Source organism: Nyctereutes procyonoides, unplaced genomic scaffold (assembly GCF_905146905.1).
Source record: "Nyctereutes procyonoides isolate TBG_1078 unplaced genomic scaffold, NYPRO_anot_genome, whole genome shotgun sequence".
Lineage (NCBI taxonomy): Eukaryota > Metazoa > Chordata > Mammalia > Carnivora > Canidae > Nyctereutes > Nyctereutes procyonoides.
Window position 1 is genome coordinate 10,418,519 of NW_026575047.1, and position 23,118 is coordinate 10,441,636.

Genomic DNA, 23,118 nt, shown 5'->3' on the forward strand with positions numbered 1-23,118 from the left:
TAACTTTTCCTGTAGTGTTATGCGTTCTAAAGCAAATCAATGGAATCCGTCTACTTCCTCTAATTTCTAAACCTCTTCTTCAAACCTTCTTTAAGAATCAGATGTAACAGATTTCATTTATAGTGAGAAAAACTCAAATTCTTTTCCCTACACTGTCTACTTTCTTGAAAGTGAAGCCAATAGTTTCATGAGAAATAAATACCTATTGGTGATTTGAAGGCGACTTTGATACAAGACTTGTATCAAGAAAATTTAATAGATAATATCTATTTATTCTTTGAGGATTGAGTTAAGTGTATAACTTTCTAATCTACTTAAAATAAATTGGATTTTGTAATGATTCTATAGAGTAAAAGGAATTTATTAATTTATATGTTTCTTAATGTAATAGTGATAGGTTTTCTTAAGATATTAATAAGAATTACTTAATGATCATGATGGCAGTTGAAAAATACCAGTTACAATAATCTGGACTTACATCTTTAATCGTATCATAACTTTTAATTAAATTTGAATTTTTAAAGTATCAATATGAAACTAAAATAATATTAATAATGAACATTCATTTAGAGCCTTCTTTGTCTTATGAAATTTATCTCCATTATCTTTAATCTTCATCTAAGCCTTGCAAGTTAAGCAGAAGTGTTTCCATTTTGTGGGTTTGGAGAAAAATCAGTAACTTGCCACACACATACACACACCAGGAGGTGGAAGAGCTGAGATTTGAATTCAGATTTCTCTGACTCAAAGGCTATAACCTCTCCTGCAACCTCATTTTCTTCCTTCCTAATGTTATTCTATATTCCTAGGGTTTTTTAAATGTCAATAATAATGCCTCTTCTTTACATCTTGATTTGAGAACCATGTGAGCACTAAGACACAGGAGGCAGGATAATGGAGATTGCGATATTGACTTTGGAAAATATGATTGTGTTTATATGGTAAAATAGGCTTCCTCAGTTGTCACCTCTGAAGTATAGAGATTCTCAAAGCCAATCGGAGACAGAAGTGGCAACCGTAGGCTCCTTAACAGGGAGAGTACCTCTCCATTAAACTGGTGGCAGGGTGTAGGACTATCACAACCGCCTTTTGAAGATTCTTTATTTATTTGAGAGAGAGAGAGGGAGAGTGCATGCACCTCACTGCAGGGAGTTGCGGAGCCAGATGGAGAAAGAATCCAGAAGCAGACTCCCTGCTGAGTATGGAGCCTAACACAGGGGTCACAGGGCTTGATCTAAGGGGACCCAATATCTACCTTTGGGGGAAGGGGGTTGACCTCACCAGTGGGTAAGAAAGAATTACATTTGTCTCCCAAATTCACCAATAAGACAGCCTATCTTTCTTCTCCTGGACCAGAGTTATTGGCAAAAAAGAGGTCAGAGTGGGCCACCCCATAGTAGAAACATGAGTATACTTGTTTAAGTCTCCCTACAATGTATTACCAGCATAGGGTGTTTGACTATATTTGAAAAATCACCAAATAGGAAGTTTGGTTTACTTTATAGCTTAGCCTATTTTAAGACAAGATTCTAAAAACTAATATAATGAATGCAATAATATATAATATAATATAATATAATTTAACAAAATCATGTCATTAATATAATTCCTTTTTTTAATATAATTTCTTGATGAATGAAAAGGTTACAATTTGGAATATATTGAGAATTTTTTTTTTAATTTAGAATATAGTCTTCTAATTCGTATCTAAAATAGATGTCAAATATTTAATCATTTGAAACTCTTCCCAAGATTCATAGAAACATATTCAATAACTTGAAAGTCAATGCTAATTTTTGAAACACATATGTCACCAGGGAAGAATGACCTAATTTAGATGAAATGTGAATCAAGCATTCATCTAAAATTCAAGGTTGACCTACATCAAATGTGAGAGCCTGAAAGTTTGGTTAACTTTATTCATTACTTTTCCCCTTTGTATGCCTTCTTATTTCCTGGTTCTGACTTGGATTGGAAGCAGAACTACGAGCAGTATTAGAAAAGCTGTTTTTATGATAATTCTATCCAATTGCAAACCTCAAATGTGCAAATATCTAAAAGAATTTGAGTCTAGATTTTCAACCTCTAGATGTTTTGAATATGGGGATGGTTTTATAACTGTCTTTCCTTTTCTATAGCATGTGATTTTTTTAAATCATTCTTATTGATAAAATTTAGTTGATGTGATAAATATATTTTTTATTTTCATTTGCTAAAATATTTTGAAACCAATTCTTATTTCAATATATATTGACTGTTATCTTTAAATATCATTGCAGAATTAGCAGTATACTTTTACACAAAATTAATTGAAAATCACATACAGGAAAAAAGCATTTTTTAATGATAAATTTTTCATATAGCTGCCTTCTACTTCTCTTTTATATCTCAACTGGAATGCAATCTTTTCAAGAGGCCTTTGATGGTTATCTATAATAAAGTAGCTCCAGCCATTATCACAGTTTTATTCTCTCACTGAATGATATAACTACCAGTTAGTATCTTGTCTTTTATTTGTTTTTTAGGTGATTGTATTTCTCCCTTTTCATTAGAAGAGAAATTGCATGAGGTCAGGAATCTTTCCTTTTTTGATCACTTCTGTAAATATATAAAATTTACATATATTCATACATATAGAAGCATGCATACATATATGTGTATATAATAGATTCATATTCTTTGCAGTAATTATATTCTGTAAAGTAACCATGAATGCTGAATTAGCAAATCCTGAGCCATTGGTCTGAGGGGAAATACAGGGATAGGTTCCCGCAAGCCTCTGATGACACATTTTTGTCAACTAAATTATCATTTGCGTATGTAGGGTTGTTTGCCAACATCCTTGTCAAACAAGCCAGTCTCATCAAGCTGAAAACTTGCTCTTACACATAACCTTTCCCCCACAGAACACTTAGGAGATATGTAAAAAAAATTCTCCTGATTTGCAAAACCTGTCTCACCTGCAAGCTTAACATTTTTCACACTGCATTGCCTTTTGAGATGAGCAAGCCAGTCAGCACTCGCAAAGAAGAGTTTAACATTTTCCTGACTCTGGGAAACAAAGCCATAAATTACTTAGGCTTTCTGCCTCACAACAATATTGTCCACTACAATTTTTTTTAAAACCCCAGTTGTCATTTCATGAACCCACAAACTTAACCACTTTTCCATCTTTCCATAGCATCATCATGCACTATAGACATTACTTTAGCACTTTCCCTGTGGCCTCATGTAGGGATTGGCAAATTTCCTCTTGCTTTTTCTGGATGTACTATATCATTGATTCATCAATAATGAACTCATGGCAACAGCACTATAACTCACGTTTGAGCAAAGTTTACCTAGTGCACGTACTTTCTCCATTAGGCACATCACAGTCTTCTCCCGCTTAAGAATACTAGACAGCAGTTCAGCAGTATGCATGGGGACCATTTTCAAACAGTAAAATCATCAACAGAAATCATGGGAAATGAAACACATATGGCATTAAATAGATTGTGGAAAGCACACGTGTTTAGAATAGGAGAGCTAAAATTAGAAAACAAAGAGATTATTGCTTTCTTAAACCTCTACTCTGAACATGTCCAAAGGTGAAAGTGAAAACATCTTCAGTCAAAGCATTGATTTGAGTGTGCGAACTACATACACACACATACACACACACACACACACACCAATTATTTCATAGGATTTTTAAAGGCAGGAGGATATATGCTTTATTGAATTTTGTAGCCCACTATCATGCACTGTGCTATTATTACACAGTTGGAACTCAATTTCCTGTAATTGAACTGGCATGGCCTAGAAGCTAATGTGTTCTAAGAAGATCTGATTGTGTATATTTTGACTTCAGGATGATATATCTGCTTTGATGCATCACTAAAATATGAATAAATGCTCAAGACCACAGGCTAAAGAAGAATGGCAGTAATTACACAGGTAAAAAAGATCTCAAGAGAGTGATAAAGTTTAAATCCAAAATGGGTTTAGAACTATTTTTACTCTGAAGAATAAGACAAGATTTGGGAGATAAGTTCAGTATTCCAAGAGTGCCTAGATGTTTTTATCAATTGTCTCCCATTCATTTTGCCTCATAACAGAAGGACTCTATGTCCATTCTTTCATCACCTCCTGACATACATATCTCTTATTCTGCAGTGGTGCTATATAATTGCTTGTATATTTCCATATTTTAAGAGAAAAGATTCCAGGACTGACTGGGACTGAGTGTGGTTGATATGGAGCAGAGCCAGAGAATGCTAGGACTTATATCTTTAATGAATAGTCACTTGCACTATTTAGCATATACCTACAAAAAACATCATGATGAATATGAGAAAAGACATTATGAACAACTTTTCCAAACAGTTAACAGAAAAAACAGTAATTGTAATATGTATATGAGTATGTGTAAACATAAGGTGGATCTATTTCATTAAATAATATGAACTGGACTGACATAATATTTACCAGTGCTTTTATACCAAAAAGCACAATTAAAAACCTGTAAATATAAATGAGCTAGATGTGGAAATATAATTATAGTTGGAATTATTAAAATGCAAAGTTGGAAGAGTGTTAGATACGGCCTCATAGACTGATTAGGAACATTTCCTGGAGCAACTTTTATGTCATGATGAAGAGCTTCGAAAGCATTTGTATATAATAAAAAAAAATTCCTCATGAATGGCTCTCAATTTAAATTTAAAACAAATATAATTCCTGTGTTCTGAGGTATAATCTAAAGTGGATTCCTGATTGTCTCTCATGTTATCCCTCTTATACCCAAGGGAATAACTCAGTCCCAGACCAGCCATTTCAGGTTGATTCACTTTATCTACCATCATATGTTTTATTGTGTATATTCCCTTACAGCCTCTGGCCAAAGCTATGTAGATTATGATTCAAAATGTACCCCATGGAGTGTTAAGGGTTCAAACTCCACGGCACATCACCACATTGCATAACATCGCCTACGAAAAGCTATTTATTAATCCAACTAATATCAGCTGAGCATTTACTGTAGATGATGCACTATTGTTTGCACATGTCATACATGAATGAACAAAATAAACAGAAATGTTTGCCCTTATGGAGCTTATATCCTAGCAGACATGCTAATATATAATGAAATGAAAAATAATGTCATCATCTGTCCCAGCACCAGGTGTGGAACAGCCCCTAAACTGATTCTGACTTTTGTGACAGTAGGTTCAGTAGCTTTGAGATGGTGACGTCTTAGAGAAATACTTTTGAAGCAGATTCCAAGATGAGGGCAAGAAGAGATATTCCACTGGCATCTGGTTTATCTCTAAGGGGGTCACCTCTCAGCTTGCTATTTTTTTTTTTTTATGTGTTTACAAGCTCAATTGCCTATAGGCAGCCTTGAGTTACTTTATGGGGTCCAACATGCATAAAATATATTAGCATTTACTCTTTCAGGAATCAGGAAATCACATTTAGACCCTTCTATGACTGAGCCTCAGGAACCCCACTGTGTTATTTGTGTTCTAGAAGCAGACATCAAGACTAAGCAAGAAGTGCAAGACAATATTGTGCATAAGATCTAGGACAGATATAGGGAAGAGGGAAAGATGGAAGCAGGAAAATTCTGCAGACCACAATGTCTGTTCAATGTCTATGAAAGGATCACAGAGAAAAAAGAGGATAGAGTAGAGAAAGCCTCAGATGCAGTGCAGCTCTAAGAAAGTTTTGGCATGGCAATGAAAGAGCTCTGATGACTGCCAGAGAGGAGGTGACAGTAGGGAGAAATGCCTAGACGAGCACTAACATCTTAGGCTGTTGTTGCCTTCTAGCTGCTTGGGAAAACACAACCTCTGTTAAAACACTGCAGTGGATTTCAAGTATTATGTGGCTAATGGCTGTCAACTCAATACACTCCTTACAGATTGTTGGAAAGGTCTTTTTTTTTTTAATTTATTTATTCATGAGACACACACACACACACACACAGAGAGAGAGAGAGAGAGAGAAGCAGAGACATAGGCAGAAAGAAAAGCAAGCTCCATGCAGGGAGCTTGATGTGGGACTTGATCTGGGGACTCCAGGATCATGCCCTCAGCTGAAGGCAGGTGCTGAGCCACCCAGGCATCCGGGAAAGGTCTTTCTTGAAATGAGATCCCAATAGCACACTTCAGTGATGCCACACCTATCACATTTATGCTGTGTCCTTCAGTTTTCTTACTGAAGCAAGTCTCTGGACCTCAGTCTGATTACCTTCCCTCTGAGTAGCTTGATACCACCAATCCTCAAATGTATTCCTTCTTTCAAAGCACCTGAGACTGAATGTATACTGACACACACTTCCCTCAAAATTTTGCTGTTTAATTAGATTGGAAACAAGTATAGATCTTCCTTGAGTTGCAATGATGCTAAATCCTGATATGTCATGAGTCGAAAAAAGCATTTAATACACCCAACCTACCAAACATTGTAGCTTAGCCTACTTCCTTAAAACATGCTCAGAACACTTATATTAGCCTACTGTTGGGTAAAATCACCTAACACAAAGACTACTTTATAATAAAGTGTTGTATAGCTCCTGTAATTAATTACTACTGTACTGAAAGTAAAAAAAAAAATAGAATGGTGGTGAAGGTTGTAATTTGTAAGTGTATTGGTTTTAAGTGTATTGGTTGTCTATCCTCATGATCTCATGACTGACTGGGAGCTGTGGCTCATTGTCACTACCTAGTATCATGAGGGAATATTATACCACATTATCACTAGCCTGGGAAAATATAAGAATTCAAAATTTGAGGTAAGGTTTCTACTAAATTCATATCACTCACATACTACCATAAAGCCAAAAGAGCACTAGTGAAACCATCATAAGTCAGGGATCATCTGTACACATTTTTTCTTTCATTTTAATTATATTTCTGTTTTTCAGTACCAACATGCACTAACAACAACAAACACAAGTTTGGGGATCTTTTAATAATCTGAGAAAAGCAATCTGTGATCTATAATTCTTAATTATCTTTTAAACTAGAATTTCACTGTTTCATGCCCAGCCAACTTCGCCCATGATAGAAGGTTGATGAGGTCTTCATCCTTTGGGGCCCCTTTTTATTGAAAACCTGGGGGTAATTTTCTCTATAAAGGTATTGTTTTTAGAGGTAGCCCTATAATTTCTTCATTGGAGAGCAATGAATATAATTTTCTTTCAGGTGTATGATGTCAAGTATCTCTTGACAAGATGGTAACGCCATTCTGCACAGCAATTAACTTTTTGGATTGTTGCCTAAATAAGTTAGTCTTCCCTTAATCTTTACAATTTTGAGTTTTCACTGAAACTGATATTTTCTTCAGTATTACAGTGAATTTTTCAAATTCTTTATGAACTCTTCCCTCTATCAGAGGCATTTTAGTAGTGATTTTGATTATAGATATCTAGGGTTCCTTTGATGGTCATGAATAAAAATACTACATCTTAACTCTTTGGCAAGTTTCAATACAAACTTTCCATGTCTGTGTTCTTAACTTCAGATCTAAGTATTTGCGAAGGACCCAGAAATGGCTGTTTATTTGGGTATAACGTTTGCTTAAAATTGTCTTAGATATGACTCAATATAAACTTACCAGGTATTTAATAAAATATATTGTTTTTACTGCAATTTCTTGCTATACATTCTTTCATTCTTTTAATATATGGGTAATGTTCTGAAGTTTGCTGCAGTTTCCAAAACAATTTATTTCTTAGTTAAACAAGCAACAAATTAAAAATTTAAATGGGATTGAAATGGGTAGCTTGCAGGCAAAACACCAGACTAGCTGAAATATTTACAAAATATGGATGAGTGGGAATGTTAATGGCTGTTTCTCAATGTTGAAGCTCAGAGATGTTAAATATCAGTAAACTAATCAAAGTGTTAGATTTTCAATAGAGAAATCACAAAATATCCATTGAGTCTAGCGAGTGTGATTAATAATGACACGTTGACAGATGTAGCTACGCCAATGTATGTCTCATATACAACCAAGGAAGAATCAGGGACATTTTTAGTGCACTATTATTGTAGAAATGTGTACAATTCAATATGAGACTCTCCTAAACAAAAACTGATTAGGTAAGTCAAATGGGTCAAACTAATATGGGAATAAAGGCTATTACTGCAACAAACGAAGCATTCTGGAAATAAATTGCAGACAGAATGGTCATTTTATTAGGACTAAACAATGCACTTATTTTCTTAGTATTACTGTAGTATTTTACTAGACAAATTAGTGGAAAGTAAATAAAGTGGATCTTAAGAAAAAGAAAAGGAAATTAAATCTGAATATCAACATATTTTTTTAAAATTGGTAGCTTATTAGAAAGAGCATAACCTTTGTTATCAGGAAGGCTTCAGCTTAATTACAGAATGAAAACTTACTTCATCTCATGAAATAAAATTTTTCACTTATAAAATCTAATAACCGCACCAATTTTACAGAATAGTTGTGAAAATTAAATAGTTACTATAGTAACTGGAAAATCTTAAGTTCCCAATGATTGTCATCATAAAAAAATGAAAATAATAAAATTTAAACATAAACTATATACTTTGTCTTATACCATAAGTATAAGAACTATATTTATTATGTTTATTATTAAAATACTAATTTTCATGCAGTGTTTCTTTTTTTTTTTTTTGCCCTTTTCCTGGATATGAAATAAACTTGCTTAAAAGAGCTGTATATATCATATTCCAGTCCAAGAAACATTTAGTATAATATTAGCATAATACAAAAGTCAGTTGGGAAGTCAGCCTAAACTAGATTTCTTGGTGACTTTAATTTGGTTGGTCCCTGAAACATCCTCTGTCTCTTGCCCCTCTCCGACTGGATCATTGATAGATATGCAGAAGCTCTGAATGGTGAGAGCACTTAAAAAGAAAAACAAAATGTAGTGAGTGATATATGTATACATATATACATATATATCATATATTAGCTTATATATACATATATATGTATATATTATAATATATATTAGCTTATTTATATATATGTGTGTATATATATATATATATATATATATATATTAGCTAAGAGTTGACTCTATAGAGGAATGGGGAAGTGCATTATGCCTGCTTTGCCTTGGCAGGCTGTTTTTCTAGCATATTTCTTTAGAGCTCGCTGCTGTGATTCACTTATCTGTTATGTGACGCTCATGATAAGCAATGAATTGCCTATGAGTCAGCAATACAGTGCTATTTAAAATGTTATAAAACATTTAGCTGTCTTAGCAGACATAATGATGTACCAAAGGCAGAGAACTAACAAAAAGTCAAGACGGCTCCTTGGCCTTATAGCTTCATTATCTTGTTACCTGAGTGTGCTTGACTGAAAGGTCAAAATACTGGTAGAGAAAAGCAGAATTTAAGAGTAGAGTGAGGGAACCAGACTGCCTTCTCGCTCTCGGCATTAAGGGAAGTCAGACTATGTTCTTAGAAGACTAGCAAGATAAAAAGCTACACCAAAAGTTTATAAACACTTAATGGTGACAAATCATTTTGTTATGCTGTTTATTATTACATAAAGTTGGGCATGTCAGTGATTTCACTATTACAATTATATTTCACTTTACATCCTTGTATTTGACAATTTTTATGAGAAAAAGTCTACAAAAGTCACAAAAAATGATAAAAAAATCATCAAGCATCATATTATTACTAATAGTGATTATTGGTGATAGTAGTGATTATTACCAATTTATAAGTGGACTTTTTAATTAAAAAAAAAATAGGGATGCCTGCGTGGCTCAGTGGCTGAGTTTCTGCCTTCAGCTCAGGAGTGGGGTGGGGTGGTCCTGGGGTCCCAGATCGGGATCCAGTCCTGCATTGGGCTCCCCGCGGGAAGCCTGCTGCTCCTTCTGCCTACGTCTCTTCCTCTCTCTCTGTGTCTCTCATGAATGAATAATGAATAAATGACCTTAAAAAATAAAATAAAATAAAATAATAAAATAAAATAAAATAAAATAAAATAAATAAAATAAAATAAAATAAAAAGACATAATTTAATTGCTATTGGATTCATGTGTCAAATGATGGATGATGAATGTTAGTCACCTAATACTACCACCGCAGTGGTTTGAAGCAGAAAACAAGAATGTCAGATATATATCAAATATATGATATTAAATTAAAACACCTCTTAATGTAACTTCAGAACAATAAGCAATAAAGTGGAGCAAATTAACTCTTTTAGGTAATAAGTTTATCATCATGATTTGTATATCCTGGGCCAATTTTCATATTAATGACTTGGGTGAGAAATTGATGTAATTGAAAAAGCATGTGTTTTAGGGTAAACTAGCACTCATAGGAAACGCTGCTCCAACACTGAGTTATATATGTATGTATGTATTTAATTATTTATTATTAGAATGCTTGAATCAGGAGCAAGCCATCTAAGTTCCTTAGTTAGAATTTGTTATTGTGTAAAATAATGAAAATTCCTATTTTGCAAGGCTGTTGTATTTTTCACAAATTTGTGCATAATGCTTCACATATAAGAGATAAATGGGGGCAGCCCTAGTGGCTCAGCAGTTTACCGCTTCCTTCAGCCCAGGGCGTGATCCTGGAGACCCAGGATCGAATCCCACATCGGGCTTCCTGCATGGAGCCTGCTTCTCCCTCTGCCTGTGTCTCTGCCCCTCTCTCTCTGCCTCCTCTCTCTCTCTCTCTCTCTCTCTCTGTGTGTGTGTGTGTCTCTCATGGATAAATAAATAAAAATATTTAAAAGAAAGAAATGGAAACTATTATAACATTTAAGAGGGTAACAAGAGGATGAGTACCAAGGTATATACATATATCATAACTCACCAAATTGTATTTTTTAAAATACAGTGTAAAATGTATTGTACATTCAAAAGTTTTACTCTAATAAAATTACAGACTATCTATGTGGAAGTGATCATTGCCTATTTCTCACTCTTTTGTGAACAGCAAACCACAAAAGATAGCTGTTTTTCTTTCCTTTTATGTCACATAGATATAAAGATGACAATAAAAATATTGTTACTTACTGCTTTTTATTTACAAACACTTGAGGAAAGAAAAACACTTATTACTTAAATCCAATAAGATAGGAAGACAGATTTTTAAGATGCAAAACTTAAAATCAGGTAATTTAAACAATTTGCATAGTTAAAAATCTCCTTATAATCCATGTACCCCCATCAAATCTCAGAAACTGAGTATCATCAAACTGCATATTGTACCTCCATAGATTTTTCTGGAAACTTTGACATTGCTAAATGTTCAGCCATAAAATTTTCAGATATACTGCATTGCATGGAAAACATTGAGGAAATGCATGAAAATTGTACAACAAAAAGAGAATAGCAAGTAATGATATGGCACTAAATTAAGTTTATGGAACACCAAAGACCAAAAATGTACTTATTCCTCCTGTCTCTCCCTCATCCTCCTTTCTTTCTTCCTCATTCTTTTTCTTCCTTTTTTAATTCCTAAAAAAATAAAATAGCTTGCACCGTCAAATTCCTTTGTGTCTATCCATCTTGTTTTCCATAGATGTTTTAAATTATTCTTTAAATTCTACCCTTAACATAAATTATGGAATCAAGTACTCTAGTTTTTAAGTTTTCAATCTGATTTGGAAGAAAAATGACATCTTTAACAAATTGAATCTATTTCAAAATGTAATATAGTTTTCTCTTTATTCATCTTTTGATCTTTAATATTATTTTTGAGTTCCTCAATAACTCCTAGAACTTTTGTAAAACTCTCCCCCAAACACACACACATATGTAAGTGAGTTTTGACAATTTGTCTTAATCCAGCACCGTACTGAACTACCTCATATATTCTAATATGCTGGTTATTTTTCTTTAAATTTATTTAGATGTTTTATGTGCATAATTATTTAACCAGAAAAGTAAAAATTATGGGCCCTCTTCTCAACGCTTGTCATGAAAATTGATGTTCAACTCATCATTTTAGCTAGTTACATTATGTACAATTATATGGCTGTACAATATTGTATTTACTACTCCCTTTTGTTGCATATTGTTTCACATCTAGATGGTTTTCTATTTTTTTTTTTTTTATTTACTTATGATAGTCACAGAGAGAGAGAGAGAGGCAGAGACACAGGCGGAGGGAGAAGCAGGCTCCATGCACCGGGAGCCCGATGTGGGATTCGATCCCGGATCTCCAGGATCGCGCCCTGGGCCAAAGGCAGGCGCCAAACCGCTGCGCCACCCAGGGATCCCCGGTTTTCTAATTTTTTAATTAATAATACACTGAAGAAAGAAACAGAATTAACTACAACAATGATTATTTCCTTAGAATAAATTTTTGAGAGTAGAATAATTTAATGGAAAGCTGGGTTTTTTGTTTGTTTGTCTTTTGAGAGAGAGAGAGAGAGAGAGAGAGAGAGAGAATGAGAATGTGGGAAGGGCAGAGAGAGGAACAGAGGGGCTGAGGGGCAGAGAAAGAGAATCTTGATCTCATGACTCTGAGATCATGACCTGAGCCAAAATCAAGGATCAGACAATTAACAGACTGAGCCTCCCAAGTGACAAGAGTGGAAAGCTTTTTAAAAATATTTTTATACGTTTAGACCTATTTCCATGCAAAACTGAATATTTTACATTCACAAGAGATATGTATGACACTGTCAATTTTCCTACAGATATGCTTTTTCAGGGCACTGTAGCTTTAAATTCCATTTGTCAATTGTACAAATAATGTCGTTTTTTATTGTAATTAGTATTTCTTACATTAGTATATCTCAGCCTAGATCTGTTCTTGTTAAATTGCTCATTCTGAATAGACAGTTCCTACACTGATTTTAAATAGTTCAAATATCACTTTGACTACTGGTTTTTGAAGTTGAATTTACTTTTCTATTGCTACATTCATTATTTTACTGATTTAGTTTCACAAACTTTAAATTTTTAATCATTAAAACATTAAATAGATTATAAAATAGATACCGTATATTTGCTTATTTTATTCATTGTTTAGAATAAACAGTACCAATTATTATCTCTAGATGGTAGACTTTCTTAATTTCTTTGGTTATGTTTTATTAAAGTGAGCATAGTTAAAAGATACCATCTTGTAATTTTAAAAGCTTGCTTGTTCTTTAATCATTGGAACATGCCATTCTCCGATTTTATCTTGTCTTAGAATTTTGATATGGTATCTACTCTTGCCAGAAATCTTAATTAACTATGTTTCAGTTCTGTTTTCTTCACAATGAAGGTGGGAAGATATAGTTAACACATTTTTCAAAACTCAAAGAAATATATTAAATGGCTACACATATTATACTTAGTGCAAAAACAAATAATTTAATACACATCTTTATGTCATACTTAAAATCATAGACTTTAAAGACATTTATGAAGGGAGATTTAAGGAAAAAAACTCAAAATCTCTGAAATACTTGTATTTTTTAAAGATTTTATATATTTATTTATTTATTTGACATGAGGGATGGGGAGAGAGAGAGAGGGAGAGAGAGAGAGAGAGAGAGAGAGAGAGAGACCACAAGCAGGGGGAGCAGCAGGCAGAGGGAGAGGGAGAGGGAGAAGCAACTTCCCTGCCAAGCAGGGAGCCCCATGTAGGGCTTGATTCCAGAACCCTGGGATCATGGCATGAGCAGAGGCAGATGCTTAACCACTGAGCCTCCCTCATGCCCCAATACTTGTATTTCTTCCTTATACTTTGAAATAATTAACTCTGATCTGCAACACAATTACTGAGATAATTCTTCATAGTAATACACACAAAAAAGGGATCATTCAGTTACAAAATTTAAAGGAACACTTTTTCTTTCTTATCCCACAAATTAAAAAGAAAGTCCAATATTCAAGGCAGGTAGAAACTAAGCTTACATACATTCGAGAAAATTAATTGATCACTTATCATGTTTCAAGAACAAGCATTGTTAGGATCAAATGAGGATTGTATAGGCACACAGAAACCTGTTTAAAAGGGATGGCAAATACAACTTTCCCACCATACTGCAAATTCTGTGGCTAACACCTTCCTTCCTGAGAAAGAGAACTGGACTGTATAAAAGTGTTTTTTTGACACTAAACTGTGAGCTGTCCACATCTTAGTGATATATGTGAATATGTCACAAGTGTCTTCTCCTATGATTTCAGACATTACTTGAATTTACTTTCTCTTTACACATAGCAAATCAAAGTCATAAGTTCCTATTGAGTAATTCTACCAATATTTCCTCCATAACTTTTTTGTGTTCAAGCGTCTATTATCTGGTAGCTATATGTTATTCCTAGGGAATAATGTCTGTTCTTACACTGCAGACCTAGATGTATTATTGTAAACTAATACATTTCTAGAGTTTTGAAAGCAACACTTAACTACTTTGTGTTGTACCTTACAAGAAAAACATATTGATTTGAACTACAGGGCAAACTATCCCTGCTGCATGATGACTGCCAAGACACTTGATGGATGCATCCGGCATTTATCGATATTCACTCTAATATGATTTTTCTTTCTTTATAAAACTTCCAAAATTTATCTGCATTCAGTGGAATAATAAATGGAACACATTTGTATGCAGACCTTGATCACTGTAAAATATTCTTGGATTCCATTTATTTTATTACTTTACTACTTTAAATTGTAAAGTCAACATCATTTTATAACTAAATGTAACTGTATATTCCATAATTCCATAGGTAAATATAAATGTAAAATAGAGCCAAATTATATGAAAACAAAAACAAAAACAAAATGTTTTGTTATCTGTCATTAAATTGAGTCAGAGCTCAGTGCTATTTTATGTTTTTTTTGGGGGGAAAACAAATTCCCTGAATAAATTATTTCCCTGATTAAAAAAAACCATATTTCTCTGATAAGATGTCAATAACTAGTAGTTTTATATTATAAATTAATTAAAATGCTTCAGTTCACAAAATACTTTAGTGCTTTTTATGTTTTCATCACTAAGTCCATCTTTGGGAATATAAAGGTAAATAAATCTCAGTCTCTTCATTCAGGAAAGCATAGATTGGTTCAAGATATATATGCAAGAAAGTAATATTCCATAGAAGTTGATAATAAAGATAAATAACACACACAATAAAGAGGGGGTTGAGAATATTTCATTTGATCTTTGCTAATTTTCAACAGAACTCACACCATTTTAAAAATAATGTGGTTTCCAATTAGTAAAGAGTGAGAAGAATGATGAATTATTTTCTAGTTGTTTATAAATCAGAACTGGCATATTACTGTTGATTATGAATTTATATTAGATGAAAACAATGCAGAAAACACTAATTTATATCATTACTGCTGGTAAATGAAAATTGTGAGGATTGTACATATATTGAATCATCAAAGTATTAAACCTAAACTTTTTTTACATTAAAGTTGTTTTCAGAGGTGGAGCATTCAGTGCAGAAAAGAAAAAAAAAAAAAACAGAGATGACATTCCATGTTTTAGCTCAGATACTATGATTTGAAATCTAAATCAGTTTTGTCATAAAACTATATATTTTCTTCTCATGGTTACAATTTTCCACAATACCAATCTGATTTGCAAGCATTTGACTTTGATTTCAACTACTGAAAATGCTTCCTTCAGAGATCAGTGATAAACAGTATCTCTTGACTTTATTTTTCTTCACTCAAATGTATAAAAGGTCTTCATAAAGACAAGCAAATGGAAAGGAGTTTGCATGCCTTCCCCAATATAAAGATTTTCCTTATGAAATAGCATCATTATTTCCCTCAATACTAAAGATTACTTTGCTGATTTAAAAAGAGTTTTCAGGCAAACCATCTGATTGAGACTTAAACAGTAACATCTCAGTTTCACACTCTGAAATGAGACAAATTTATAATGAGCTTATATATAGTATTTGCAGATTTTTTCTTTGATAGGTATAATATTAAAAAACTTCTAGGAATGGTCAGTGTATCATGCAACCAAAGCATTATTTAATGTGTATAGACTACTTTTAAAGAACCTAGAGGAAACTAATACTCAAATGCCTCAAGTATAATTACCAATACTATTTCAGTAAAATAAAAACTCATGAATGTAGTCCATTTTGTTGAGATTTTACACATTTACTTAAAAGAAGTGATAAATGGAAGTAACCAATGATTTCTGAGTTTTACAACATTGTGTACAAAGGACTTGTGTACTAAAATTGTGCATTGTCACTATGCCAATTAGTAAAATATTAGCATTTTCATACAAATTTATAAATAATGATTTCTCTGAGACACACAATGCCTGCTACCACCTCTTTGACCCTGCCCTGGAGCTCCCTATAGCTTGCTAATTGAGAGACTAGTGTCTTCATAGAAGAAGTCCTTTACTCCGCCAAAAGGTTAGTGACCTTTCCTCTTTTTTTTTAAGATTTTATTTATTAATTTTATTGAGTGAGAGTGTGAGCTGAGGGAGGGGAAGAGGAAAAGGCAGAGAGAGAATCTTAAGCAGACTCCACACTGAGAGCAGAAACCAACATGGGGCTCTATCTCCATACCCTGACACTGTGACCTGAACCAAAATCTAGAGTTGGATGCTTAATCAATGGAGCTTCCCAGGTGCCCCAGTTGATGTCCATTCTGATTGCAAGATGGCTCATCCTATATCAAGAGTTGTTAAATATTTGGGATTTTATTTCTGGATTTATGGTATACTAATGGATGAAGTAGAAAATATATGAGCATTAGAAAATATGCTTTTGGCTGTTATTCTACTTTTACACATAGTAGAATTAGAGCCCTGGCTTCCTCACATGCAATGAACACAATTTCATAGATCATTAAAACTGTGAAAATATGAGTATTTGTATAAAATTATCTGGAAAATTGACCCTAAATAAAAATGGATGACATCTAAAACTTTAGTATTTTTTTTTCTCAGATATTTTCTACATTTCTCAGTTTATATGAAATACTTTTTAGGTATCTGGATGGGTCATATAAAGCAATTTGCAATAATCTGTTTATTGACCAAATACTCGCAATTTCTTATTTCTAAGCACAGATCTGGTGATAAGGATGTATCATATAAGAAAACAAAACATCAGCAACAGCAAAGGGTTCCATTATCATGAAGCATACAGTTTCATGGGGAAACAGATGATAAAAGTAAATAAATTAATCAGAAAACATTGTTACTGAAAATAGCTATGATGATAATAAAACATACTTCTGCATCACAGTATACTGTTTTATTACCCTTACTACATTGCTTATCAGGATTGGCCCCCAACTATTTTCTGCATCTAAATTTAAATTATTTCAAGCTCATGCAATATGATGATTAAATATGAAATATTTAATAAAATGTTTTAATAAAAGCATAAAGAAGAAAATTAGTAAAGTTCAGATTGATCAAGAGATGCATCAAGGAAAGTATACCACTTCAGAGATATTCGGGAAACTTACTCTCCTAAATACAGAAAGAGGAGTCTGGAAATTGAATGGCATAATGATATCTGCTATAAATCCTACTCTTACAAAAAGGGTCTCTTTCACAGAATATCAAAAACAAAAACCCAGAAAAAAACAAAACAAAACAAAACAAAACAAAACAAAAAAACATTTTAGGGATGGATTAATTTCTTGGACTAATCACAAAGTAACACATTAAAGCTTGCTTTATATGATAATGGATCTCAAAGGGTGGAGCCTAAGCCTGTTGACTCTAAGCATTTGACCTATGTCTGTGCTAGTGAGTGTCACTAAATGAGCTTAGCCATATTCAACTGCCCTTTAACCCAGTTGCCTGCTTTAATTGCACTTAATGTGTTTTAACTATATCTTGGTTTTTGATCATGTCCCATTATGATGGCTCAGTAGGTGGCCTTTTTTCCCTATTAAAACTTGAATAACCTAGAATAAAGAAAGATGAAAGCTGTCTTGAAAGTAGGTGCCCAAATAAGGAAAGTTTTTGCTGCTTTTAGGTTTGCAAATGGTACTGGCTCATAGAGGAAAACAGAAACCTAATCCTGACAGGTCTTCTAAACTGTCCTGTATAAACTTTATTAAGGCCTGTGACATTTTTTAATCATTGAATTAGAGAATATCCATGTAGATTGTAAGGGTCCATTAGAAACATATTTGCCGTTTTATTATTTTTCTTCAAGAGATAAAAAATGCCATTATTATTTGTTTTTAAAATTTAGTGGCATCATCATGGATCATCATCATGGAATTTCAGAAAAATTATGCTGTTTTATATATGTGTATATACACACACACATATACATATAAATACAGGTATATTATATGTGTAATATTAACACTAGTGTAAATTTTTGTCTATATATATATATTTGTGTATTTATCTATAAACATACATATGCCAATACATATATATATACATATACATGTATATTTCTATTTCTATTTCTTTATGTATATACTCACATATTCTGCTATACTGCTATGGATATATTGGTGGATAAGGACAGTAGGTAGGTATATATCTGTTTTTGCAATTTTTATTTTGTATAATATTTATAAGCTTTAAAACATTATACAACCTATGCAAAATACCTATAAACTATGAAAAGCATGCACTGTCTTATGTAGAAGCAAATATACAAAAATTACAATAGATATTTAATATCCCAAAATATTTCTCAGTTGTATTGACAAATATATTTTTTATTGCACCAAGTAGTTTTGAAGACCTGAGTATAAATTTATTTTTTATCTATTGTCAGTGGAATATTGAAGAAAGTCATAAACAGATTTACCAAACAGTCTTACCAATATCGATTATTTCTGGAGCAATAAAAATATCTAAAAACTATCAAGGGGATGAATTTTAAAAGAAATGTTTTTTAAATCAATAAAAGCTCCAGTTGTCATATCCTTCTTCATCAAAATAAGGTTAATGGATTCTAGTTTTCAAAAAGCAACATTTATATTGATGAAAGAAACACGGTTCTAGAGAATATACATATTTACAAAATTCTTAAACCAGTCGAGAGTACAATTAAGACACACTCAAAGACTAGAAGCATACCTTGGAAGAATAGAACACATTATACAACAGACATTCACATTGAATAACATTCCTCTCAATTAAAATATTCTGGTGATTTTTGGGTAAATGTAGCCAAATCATTTATAAATAGCTTTTATTTTTATTTTTATCACAACATAAAATCTGTTTAACATTAATATTTCATGAGTAATTTAAATTCTTATCAATACCGAATTACTCAATGTTCATTCTGAGAAAAAACTGTAATGAACCTACTTACTTGGATTTATTTTCGTAAGTTGACATTTAATTTTAAGTCAGAATTAATTATTAGAATATCATCAATAATATGTGTTTTCTGTGGAAAAGAGTTCATAATATAAATAATGAGAGTTTTAAGACTGGATGGTTGTCAGAGGGTCTGTGAATTCCCCTACACCATGTACAAATTAAAGTATGTAAATTTGGGGGGTGGGGAAAGGTCCAGAACTTTCCTGCAATTTATTTTTGGCTCTGTGACACTAAAATAACTTAACAAATATTGATCTAGGCTCATGTCCAAATTTGTCATTACTAAAATGTGTCCCATGGATTACTAGTCTGCATATGTGCTGCCCCTCTGGCTGCCGGCACAATAAAAGACTCTTGTCAAAAAAATGTGATATACTATGCCTGCTATACCTTCATCTTGAGGATTTACTTTGTAGCAATTTCAAATCTGTTTTTCATCTTTTTTTTTTTTTCTTTTGCCTTGGGTCTCTCTGGAGACTAGTGTTTCAAAATTCAAATTTGTCTACACACTTCAGTAAGGAAACTAAAGAAGTGTCGCTGTAAAGATACTTTGGGATCAGATCTCAACTTAGATGATTGAATCACAAGATAAGGAGTTTCCATTTAATTACATAGGCAGTAGGGTCCGATTAAAGGGGAAGGGAGGGATCCAAAGGGAGGGTTGGAAGTGTGTAGAGAGAACTTACTCTCGCAAGAGCCCAGGAGGTTACCCTAACAATCGACATCCTTTGCTTTATTTATTTGGTCACATACAGACTTTAATATAAATATTTGAAACAATAGCTCCTGGTTGGTGAGGTTTTAGGTGGGTCAGTCCATCAGGAGTCATGCATTGCATTCTTCCAAAATTCTGCTGCATTTCACTTGACACAGGCGCTGCTCCTCTGTTCTGACTGCCTTAGTTGCAATTTATCCCACGCTGTGAATGAAATACCTGTATCTCAATTTCATTTCTAGCCCCCAGTTTCCCAATTTCGAGATCATTTTTATTTCTTATTGACTTTTAGAGTGGACAGAAGAATTTATTAGGATCAATTTTATCTATCACTTTCAGAATTCTGTAACTTCAATTAAGGTCATGAAAGGTTAATGCTCCTTTATTAAAATGAATAAGCCCAATTTCCTCAAACCTTTCTCTCAAATAACATCATTGATTCTGATACACGGTGTGCTCTGCTCCTTCAAGGGTAATTATGGCTTTAAGTGGCCGTATGCCAAACGGTATTTTACAACATGTTCCAGCCATGTCCAGAATCACAGAGATTGTTCTGGTTTAAATGTAATGGCTCTTATAGTGTCTCTACTACCATTTTAGTCATGCATTAGGCTTTAGGGTCATAGACATTATAGTAGCTATAAAATAATTTTCTTCCGTCAAGGTCATTAGCTTAATATCTATTTAGGTGAAATTAGTAGATTTACTTGTCCAATCTGTCTCGATCATAAATGTCTTTCCCTGCATAGTGTACCACTTTACTTTTTATCTGACACAAAATTTTCATATGCTTTGTTGCTGCACTCTTATTATTCAAGATATGTTGCAAATGTGCCTTTTTTAAAATTATGAAAGTTTTGTGATAGGACTTTTTAATTGTAATAATAGTTAAAGGTAAAAGATGATATAACATTAGACATCATTATTAATCCTATGAAAATAGTTCCAATTTAATAACATTGGAGAATTTATCATTCTGGCCTTAGTTAAATATCCTTAGACATTATCTGAAGTCAATTATTTTACAAGTTAAGTCAGTAAAAGCTAGTAACGTAATAGGAAGCATTTAGTGGGTGTCCACATTCTGTGTCAAAATGGCCCTCAGAATCATGCTACAATTCCTCCTCATGTTCTTCCCCCATGTAACTCTGTTTTTAGTAACCATGAAATCATGTAACACAATTGGCTAAAAGATACAACCTGAGAAAAAGTGTTTACATTAATTGCCTCAGATTTTTATTGAGGTCCATCCACATTTTGTTAAAGTCTCGATTTAAATGTAACTGGGAATTTTTCTGACATGGCCAGAGCAATTTGGCTACAGAAATCATTAGATTATGAAACTGTCTAGTTTATGGGTACGAACTAACAATGAGTCAAAAGAGTTTTCTGTTCCTTAGCAAATATGCATTGTAGAAGACTTGATAATGTTTTGAGAAGGCTCTTCAATAATATTCTATAGCAAATATATGTAGTAGAAAAGTTGTTCAAGTTCAGATTTCAGATAACTTTTGAACTTTCTTAATAAAACATTAGCTGTTTGTTGAAACAAGCTTTAAGATAGTTGTACAAATAAGAAACTTCCTTTCAGTGGACTAAGGTTGTTTTGCATGTGTGAAAACTATTGGCCTTCAAATATGCTGGGACGCTTGGGTGGCTCAGCAGTTAAGCATTTGCCTTCCGCTCAGGACATGATCCTGGAGTCTCTGGATGGAGTCCCATATAGGGCTCCCTGCATGGAGCCTGGTTCTCTCTCTCTGCCTGTGTCTCTGCCTCTGTGTGTGTGTGTGTGTGTGTGTGTGTGTGTGTGTGTGTGTGTCTCCTGAATAAATAAATAAAAACTTTAAAAAAACAAAAAAATAAAAAAAAACAAATATGCTTATGCTATGAGAGAGACAAGAGATAAAATACAGATGTAAAACAATAGTTTACTATTTTATTTACACTAAGATTTTCCTACTTTGTATACCTTACTTTTTGAGTCTAACAAGAGTTAGAGGGAAAAAAGCAAAAAATATAGCCATCTGTTTATTATTTAGGGCCAAAACAATTTGCATTTTATTTTAGTTCACTGAGTTAAATAACTTACTCCATAAAAGGGTAAATAAATTTTTAAAATCCTGAATTTTGATATATCTTTAGTTTTGTTTTTTTGTTTGTTTGTTTTTTTCAGATTTTATTTATTCATGAGAGACACACAGAGAGAGGGGCGGAGACACAGGCAGAGGGAGAAGCAGGCTCCATGCAGGGAGCTGGATGTGGGACTGGATCCTGGTACTCCAGGATCACACCCTGGGCCGAAGGCGGCGCTAAACCGCTGAGCCACTTGGGCTGTCTCATCTTTAGGTTTTAAATCTCTATCTTCAAGTAAGATAGAAAAGGAGTGAGGAGAAATTAAGAAGGGGTTGTAGAACCGTGGATTAAGGTGAGAATTAAAACTGAAAATACATGAATTATGCACAGATACCACAGGAGTGACAGAGTTGACACCTATAATCAGATTTTAGGGCCATTTTAAACAAGACTGGCACATTTGATTACTATAATTATATATATATATTTTTAAGATTTTATTTATTTATTTAGAGCGCACTTGAGGGGGGAGAGGCAACAGAAGAGAAAGAATCTCAAGCAAACTTAGCTCTGAGCGTGGGGCTGGATCTCACCACCCTGAGATCATGACCTGAGTCCCAGGCTCAACTCACTGAGCCACCCAGGTGCCCCTTTAATTTTATATTTCTTTACTGGAGGCAAAGTCTCTCATTTCTCAACTTAATGTAAATCTTAAATTGAGAGAGTATTTTGCTAAATATATAAACCCGATGTGCGTTATTAGTATCAGCTCCTTTACTAAAAGAAGTGTTTGGAAAGAGCATTTTAAATATTTAAATGCTTTGGAAATATTTTGGAAATACTTTGGAAATGAAATACACTTAAATACTATGGGAAAGGGCTCATAAAAAATTAATCAGTGAACTATCCATAGTGACAGCTTATAGAAGAGGTGAAACTAACATGTGATGTCACAGTTTTTTCTAGCTCCAGCCCTGAAACATGGACCTGTTATTTTTTTTTCCCCATATCCCTTTGTTTCTGTATAACATGAGGAGTTTCTTTTTCTTCTTTAAAGAATTTGT